Genomic DNA, 9,009 nt, shown 5'->3' with positions numbered 1-9,009 from the left:
CTGTCTAAGCTCTGCAATCTCTCTACGACAATCTGCAATCTGGGTGTGGATGTCTGGGGTGTGCAATGATAAATTGTTAGAGAACAAAGTGATCCTGGGAGAAGGTGGTGTAGGCATGTACTCAGCAATGGGTGGTGATCTTGGCTCCTCGATAGTCTCTCCCTGGCCTTCCTGAGCATAACTCCAATTCACTGGATCATGCACACTAGTCATCATAGGATCAGGTAGTGTGAAATAATGAATAGCCTCGCTGTCGACTAGCAATCTGAACTGACATGGGTGGAATGAGGCTCTCCTCATCAACCCTTGGGTCAAACAGAAGTCGATATCCATGGTAGTGTACCCGCAGTAGGTCCGGAGATGTAACAGCTTGCGAGGTAGACCCAGAGCGATAGCAATCTGTGTAATGATACCTCCTACATGGATGACTCCTTCGGTCGATCTGGAGACATTGCTGAGACCATATAACAGAAAGTTCCCACATGCTAAGGGGCAAGACTGGGAAGCACAAAATAGTAGGAAGATCTCCTCTTCGCTCTGTAATGTCTCAGCATCCGGTCTTCCTAGGAAGGAATGCGCCAATATCATCTGGAAGTATCTAAAAGCAGGATTATGTATAGCCTGAGACAGCTGCTTTGAAGGATCCTGGCTTCCACCACCTGATATATCACTCCAAAACTTCTCCACCTCCTTACCCAGAAAATATCCCATAGGTGTCTCCGGGATAGCATCAGGAGTGGTCTGGAAACCTAATAGGTTACCAAACTCTTTCTGGCTGAAAGAGTACTCAACTCCAAAGAGCCTGAAAGCAGCATACCCATCCGGTCCAGAGTATGGGTCATAATCAAATGAACTGAGGAACTCCAATGTCAAGTTCATGTAGGTGTTACTCAGGTCGTCAGCGAACTCGTCCCAGTGAAGCTGGTGGCTCAGAAATCGGATACTCGGCTCGATACCCAGTGCCTCCATACAGTGCTGATCAGGATAACTTGTGGGCACCATAGGGCGCTGATACAGAGCGATGTAACGCTCTCTCTGAGCATCATCTCTATAGGCTACGTGCATATCATCGAAATCCTGCATCCTGTCAAAGTTAGGAAAGTGATCCTGAAAATACAAACCATTCAAATATTTAGTCTCGGTGAAAATAAACTAAAATAAAATAAAATAAATGCGAAAAAGTAAAATGAAAAACCATGGGTTGCCTCCCACGCAGCGCTTGTTTAACGTCATTAGCTTGACGATTAGAATTTATACACCTATAGTAGTAGGAATCGATGGATCAATCAGAGTGTGGCTTGAGTAGTATGCTGGAATGTCTCCTCCTTCGTAGAGCTTCAGTCTTTGTCCATTTACAATGAATGGACTACAGGTTTCGTTCTTGATTTCTACGGCTCCGGATCTCAGAATCTTGGATACTTCGAAAGGACCAGTCCATCTAGAGTGTAGCTTCCCAGGGAAGAGTCGTAACCTAGAGTTAAAAAGGAGAACAAGATCGCCTATATTGAAGTTTTTCTTTACTATTCTTTTGTCGTGTCAGGCTTTTGTTTTCTCTTTGTATATTTTTGCATTCTCGTAGGCGGATTGCCTAAGTTCTTCTTGTTTATGAATGTTAAGGGTACGCTTCTCACCAACGGTCAGGTAGTCTAAATTCAAAGTTTTAATGGCCCAATAGGCCTTATGCTCTAACCCGAAAGGTAAGTGATAGGATTTTCCATAAACTAGTTGGTAGGGAGTAGTTCCTATAGGGGTTTTGAAAGCGGTTCTATAGGCCCATAATGCTTCTTGAAGCTTCTGAGACCAGTCTCTCCTAGAGATAGAAACAGTTTTCTCTAGGATTTGTTTTATCTCCCTATTGGATACTTCTACTTGGCCACTAGTTTGTGGATGGTATGGTGTTGCTACTCTATGCCTAACTCCATATTTTCTTAAAAGTTTGTCAAATATCCTTGATATGAAGTGTGATCCTCCATCGCTTATGACTAAACGTGGTGTTCCAAATCTAGGGAAAATATAGTTTTTAAACAGTTTAATCACCACCCTAGTATCGTTTGTGGGTGCAGCTATAGCTTCAATCCACTTAGATACATAGTCTACGGCTACTAAGATATACCTGTTTCCTAAGGATGGTTGGAAAGGTCCCAAGAAATCTATACCCCATACATCGAAGAATTCTACTTCCTGAATGTTCCTTAGAGGCATTTCATCACGCCTTGAAATGTTTCCAGTGTGTTGGCATCTATCACATTTGACAATGCAAGCATAGACATCACGCCACATGGTTGGCCAGAATAGGCCAGCTTGAAGAATCTTGGCGTATGTCTTAGAAGTGCTCGCATGTCCATCATAGGGTGTAGAATGACAATGCTCGATAATACTATTTACCTCTTCTTCCGGAACGCAACGGCGAAAAATGTCATCTTTACCCCTTTTGAAAAGGAGCGGTTAGTCCCAATAGAAGTTTCTCACATCGTGGAAGAATTTCTTCTTGCGGTGGTAGTCAAGATCATGGGGTATGATATCAACAGTTAGGTAATTAACGAAGTCTGCATACCATGGTACGTTACTTATTGCTAAGGAATTGTGGGAATGCTCATGAGGGCCTAAGCTATCGTCTTCAATCGTTTCTAGTCTAGCTATCAGTCTATCGTAGGCAAAATCATCATTTATGGGTACTAAGTCTGGTTTTAGATGTTCTAGCCTATAAAGGTGATCAGCTACTACATTTTCAGTGCCTTTTTTATCTCTTATATCTAAATCAAACTCTTGTAGTAACAGAATCCATCGGAGTAACCTGGGCTTGGCATCTTTTTTACTTAATAGGTAACGAATGACAGCATGATCGGTGTAAACTATAATTTTTGCTCCTACTAGATAAGATCTAAATTTGTCTATAGCGAAAACTACAGCGAGTAATTCCTTTTCAGTTATTGCGTAGTTAAGTTGGGCAGCGTCTAGGGTTCTACTGGCATAATAAATGGCATGTAATTTTTTTATCTTTCCTTTGTCCTAGAACGGCTCCAACCGCATAATCACTAGCATCGCACATTATCTCAAAAGGTTTCTACCAATCAGGTGGTTTCATAATGGGTGCAGATACTAATGCTTGCTTTAAAAGATTAAATGCGTCATTACATTTTTCATCGAAAATAAATTCAGCATCTTTCATTAAAAGTCCAGTTAAAGGTTTGGTTATTTTGGAGAAGTCCTTGATAAAACGCCGGTAGAACCCAGCGTGTCCAAGAAAGCTTCGGACTTATCTGAAAGTTTTTGGTGGTTTTAGGTTCTCTATAACTTCTATCTTAGCTCTATCTACCTCTATACCTTTTTCAGAAACTATATGTCCTAAAACAATTCCTTCGGTTACTATGAAATGACACTTTTCCCAGTTTAGCACGAGGTTTACCTCGACGCATCTCTCCAGGATTTTCTCAAGGTTAGCAAGACAATTGTGGAAGTCAAATCCGCAAACCGAGAAATCATCCATAAACACTTCCATGATACCATCTAGGCAATCTGCAAAGATTGACATCATGCAGCGTTGGAAAGTAGCTGGGGCATTACAAAGGTCGAATGGCATTCATCTGTAGGCAAAAGTTCCATAAGGGCATGTAAAGGTAGTTTTTTCTTGATCTTCGGGGTGGATAGGTATTTGGAAGAATCCATAGTATCCATCTAGATAGCAGAAATAAGAGTGTCTGGCTAGACGCTCCAACATCTGGTCTATAAATGGTAAAAGGAAATGATCCTTCCTGGTTGCTTTATTTAATTTTCTATAATCTATACACATCTGTCATCCTCCTTCTAACAGTTTTGCTACATGTTCGCCTTTATCGTTTTGCACGACTGTGATGCCTCCCTTTTTAGGTAGTACTTGCACAAGGCTCACCCACTTACTATCCGAGATCTGGTAGATTATACCTGCCTCAAATAACTTTAGAACTTCTTTTTTAACAACATCACTCATTATAGGGTTTATTCTTCTCTGATGTTCTCTGGAGGGTTTTGAATCTTCTTCGAGCGAAATCCGATGCATGCATACGGATGGGCTTATACCTTCCAGGTCAGAGATATTATATCCTAAGGCTGAGGGATATCTTCGTAAAAAGTCTAAAAGTTGGTTCGTTTCCTCTTGGCTCAAGGTAGCATTGACTATGACTGGACGGCTCATGTCTTCATCGAGGAACTCATATCTCAGATTCTTAGGTAGTTCCTTAAGTTCTAAGGTTGGTTTCTTAGGGCATGGCATAGGATCTGGGGTAAGGGATAAACATTCGTAAAGGTTATCATCGATGTAGGGTTTCTTAAAGTCATCATCTTCCATTATGAGAGTTGATGGTAACTTAATTGTTTTTATAATTTCTTCTTGTTCTAATTCTCTAACACATTCATCAATGATATCTAAGGCATAACACGCGTCTCCCATCACAGGTGCCATAAGAAATTTCGAAAGTATAAATTCTATTTTCTCGTCACCTACCTCAAAGGTCAACTTTCCTCTCTTGACATCTATTATGGCTTCTGCAGTTGATAAGAATGGTCTACCTAGAAGGATTGGTATATCATTGTCCTCTTTGATGTCCATGACAACAAAATCAGTAGGGATAAATAGTTGACCTATCCTAACAGGGAAATCTTCTAAAATGCCTATCGGATATTTAACAGATCTATCGGCTCACTGAAGTGACATCTTAGAGGGTTATAATTCTCCTAAATTTAACCTCTCACAAACGGCTAAAGGCATTAAGCTCACACTAGCTCCTAAGTCTAGAAAAGCTTTTTCGATGACATGACTACCCAAAAGACAAGGAATGGAGAAATTTCCAGGATCTTTATCTTTTTTGGCTAATTTATTCTCGGAAATAGCATTACATTCCAAGGGCTTCGGATCGTCAAGTCTACGTTTGTTGGTAAGGATGTATTTGAGAAACTTTGCATAAGAAGGTATTTGGGTGATGGGTTTTGTGAAAGGGATTTCTACATGAAGTTTTTCTATAATATTAATAAATTTCTGATACTGGTTATTGATCTGGGTTTGTTTGAGTCTTTGCGAATATGGTATAGGTGGTTTATATGGCGGGGGTGGTACGTAAGTTTTATCTTTAGGTTTTTCTCCTTTTTCTTGACCTTCCTAGTTTTAAGATTCCTCTGGTTCCTTTACTTCGTCCGGGGGTTTGGTATATTCCTTAGAAGTTTTGGGTTCACTCAATCTAGGGTTTGGTGGCTCATCATAAGCGTTCCCACTTCGTAGGGTAATGGAATTGGCTTGTCCTCTCGGATTTTGTTGAGGTTGTCCAGGGAACTTTCCTCCAGGTGTAGTCTGAGGGGCTTGGTTTAAAGCTACCTGAGAGATCTGGGTTTCAAGCATCTTGGTGTGAGTAACTATTTGATCAACCTTGGTTCCTAACTGAGTAATCAATTCGTTAACATGAATGTTTTGGTTCATGAACTCCTTGTTTTGTTGGGTTTGAGCAGTGATAAAATTTTCCATAATTTTCTAAAGGCTCGGCTTTGGTGGTACAGGTTGCATAGGTTGATTTGATCTTGGGGCTTAGTAACCAGGTTGTCTCGGAGGTGTATTATTTTGGATAGGGTTATTGTTTTTATAGGAGAAGTTCAGGTGATTCCTCCATCCAGGGTTATAGGTATTCGAGTATGGGTTCCCTTAGGTGTAGTTCACTTGCTCATAGTGGATTTCATTTAATAGACTGCATTCTACAGATTGGTGTCCTTTGGTTCCACATATCTCACAATCCGACGAAACTGCGGCTACAGTGTTCGGGTTTATGCACATATGCTCGACCTTGAGGGCTAATGCGTCTATTTTAGCTTACATCATGTCTATAGAGCTTAGTTCATGCACTCCTCCTTGGGCTTCCTTCTTCTCAACTGTCGCTCGTTCGACTCCCCATGATTGATGGTTTTGAGCCATATCTTCAATGAGGGCACTAGCTTCAGGATAAGGTTTGTTCATCAGCGCACCGCCTGCGGCATCGTCGATGGTCATCTTGGTGTTATAGTGAAGTCCATTATAGAAGGTTTGAATGATTAACCAATTCTCTAAACCATTATGTGGGCATGCTCTTAACAACTCTTTATATCTCTCCCAAGCTTCGAACAACGATTCTCCTTAGTTTTGGGTAAATCTAGTTATATGGTTTCGAAGAACGACGGTCTTACTCGGGGGAAAGTATCTAGCAAGAAATACTCTTCTAAGGTTATCCCAAGTCGTAATGGAATTGGGTGGAAGGGAATCTAACCATGATAGGGCTTTATCTCTGAGGGAAAAAGGGAATAATCTTAAACGTATTGCCTCAGGAGAAGCTCCATTGGTTTTAAAAGTGTCTGCTAATTGAAGAAATATTTTTAAATGTTGGTTTGGGTTCTCAGTAGCGAGACCTGCGAATTGGCTCTGTTGCACTAGTTGCAACAGGGAAGGTTTAAGTTCGAAATTATTAGCTGGGATGGTTGGGTTTACTATACTATAACTAGGTTCTTCGTTGGATGGTTGGGCGAAATCCTTAAGAGGTCTTTGGTTTTGATCTTCAGCCATAGCTCTCCTAATTATATGGAAAAATAAACGTGTGCGAGCATAACGTTCAGGTTCCGCCAGAGGGTATACTACGCTTCCGGTGCTGCGAGTTCTTCACATTGACCGGCGGGAAATAACCTAAGTCTAAACGATATAACAACAGGGTAATGAAATTTGACGAAATTGGTCCTCGGCAACGGCGCCAAAAACTTGATGCATACTTTTCGCAAGTATACGAACGCGTCAGAGTAATATAAAAGATTGTCGAATCCACAGAGACCAAGTGTCAAGCTATCGTTATATATTGTTATGGTGTTTATCAAAGGCAATCGAAATAGGTGTTTTTAGAGTGTGCAATGAAAAAGTAAAGTGTGAATAAAGTTCAATTAATAAAGACAGGGTCGAATGTAATTCACATAATCAATTAATAATCCAAGTACTTGCTAATAGAACTACTTATGGGCAGTGTTTCCTACTTTGAAAAGAACCAATTTAACAGGAACTGTCGCTTTCGCGTATTCAGAACCGAGTTGTAACCCCTAATCAAACCCTCTTATTGTCACTTATAAAAAGGCGCGCATTGCGTTAGAGTAGTAAACCTATTTTTAAGAAATATAGTATCTTGACTAAGTTGAAAAGTATTTTAACCTGGATTTCTTAACCAAAAGAGGTTCTCACGAACCAGACTCTAAACTTATAAACGCATCCGAAAATAGTTTTAAAATCTCTTTTCTTCTTAAGTTAAAAACTCCTAATAAACTAAACAAAGCGCTTTCGCTGTTTTTGAAATAGTTAAAAATAATTAAGTTTAGATAGACGTTGGACGACTTTCGATCTTACCCAATGGAATTTAAGTGCGGGAAAACTTAAGTTGAAAGTCAAAATAGCCCTTAAGTGTTTCTACGAACAATCGTACGGATTATCGGTTCAATTACGATCCTTACATTCTAACCTTATAGATTTAGTTAGACATGGTAAAATAAAAGTGCATTAATTTAAATAAAAGTAGTGCAAGTGCGGAAAGTAAAAAAAAGTAGTGCGAGTGCGGAAAATAAATAAAATAAAGCGAGTGCGAGAAATAAATAAAAGTAAAGCGAGTGCGAGAAATAAATAAAAGTAAAGCGAGTGCGGGAAATAAATAAAAGTAAAGCGAGTGCAGGAAATAAATAAAAGTAAAGCGAGTGCGGGAAATAAATAAAGTAAAGACAATGCGGGAAATAAATAAAGTAAAGACAGTGCGGGAAATAAATAAAGTAAAGGCGAAGTAATAAAAACCTGCTCCAATCGGAGGGTTGAATAAAATGCAAAGCGGAAATGAAAATGGCGGTAGGATTAACTTCCTTCCAAAGTGCTCTAAATTCGATTACAGACTCGATCACAGACTTGATTACACAATTGTGGTAACACCCCAATGCGAAGCGATTACCACTTTAAAATACTGAATATATGCTTAAGTGAAACAAAGTTTGTTCTAAGTTTGCCTCTGTTCTAAGTTTGGATGATTAAGCAAGTGAATTCGAGTTTCTATTTATAAGCAAGTAAAATGATGGAAATGACAAGGATGCCCTTCAACTTGAAAATGGGAGGGAAAACTTTTCCTCTTGTGGCGCCCGCCCCAAGGCCATGGCACCTGCCACAAGGCCAATCTGAGGCGCCTTAGTGGAAGTAGTGGGGAACGTGGTAGTTGAGGGAAGTTGAGCTAGGACACGTCATGGCAGGGTCTATGGCGCCAGCCACAAGTATAAAATGCTGAATTTTAGGGTTTTTAGCTCTTTTTCACACCTTTTCTCGATCGGGGCTCCAATTAAAGTAAAAACCTGAAAACAAAGAGAAACACAGTAATAACACAACAAAATAACAATAAAACTACTAAAATGCATGCGAAATCGGAGTCGATAATACGGTGAATTTCAGTGTCATCAGTTTCCTTAAGAGGAAACATAAATTTTCTTGTGGAAGTCCAAAATTCATGTATTGCATTAACAAGCGACAAGGATCTTCCCGTGGAAGTACAACATTCATGTATGGCCTTAAGAGGTGGAAATGATCTTCATGTGGAAGTTTATCTTTCATGTATTATCTTAAAAGGTGGCAAGGATATTCCTGTGGAAGTCCAACATACTTAACAGGGAAGCTAAAGTATTCTTCTTGCTCATTAAAATTCAGAAAGTCATACATAGGTGGGTAATACACTTGTCTAACACTTCAAAAATAACTTAAGTATAATGATATTTTAAGCTGGTGGAGTTTCAAGTTATAAGGATGATTCTCCCATCTAATTTCTCCAACTTATATGCTCCTTATGGTAGCTTTCGGGATATGTGATATGGTTCTTCACAATGGAGTTGTGATCTTCTCTGTTGAGCATGCATAACAACTTGTCTTAACACCAAGTCGCCCTCTCATATTTCTCTTAGAATTACCTTAGAGTTATATCACTCTTCTTCAGAAGCTTCATGTTGCCCAGAACATAAGCA

The 9,009-nt window shown here is 39.7% G+C and overlaps 1 non-coding gene across 1 annotated transcript; it reads left to right on the top strand.

Annotated features, from left to right (window-relative positions):
- Positions 1 to 6,062: 6,062 nt before the first annotated feature.
- On the top strand, positions 6,063 to 6,169 carry LOC127077428 (small nucleolar RNA R71). The gene has a single exon (XR_007787241.1). It is a non-coding gene; the product is annotated as a small nucleolar RNA R71 (small nucleolar RNA).
- The last annotated feature ends 2,840 nt before the right edge of the window (positions 6,170 to 9,009 follow it).

This window comes from Lathyrus oleraceus, chromosome 4 (assembly GCF_024323335.1).
Source record: "Lathyrus oleraceus cultivar Zhongwan6 chromosome 4, CAAS_Psat_ZW6_1.0, whole genome shotgun sequence".
NCBI classification, from domain to species: domain Eukaryota; kingdom Viridiplantae; phylum Streptophyta; class Magnoliopsida; order Fabales; family Fabaceae; genus Lathyrus; species Lathyrus oleraceus.
The sequence above is the reverse complement of the archived record's forward strand: the minus strand, read 5'-3'. Positions and strand labels throughout refer to the sequence as shown.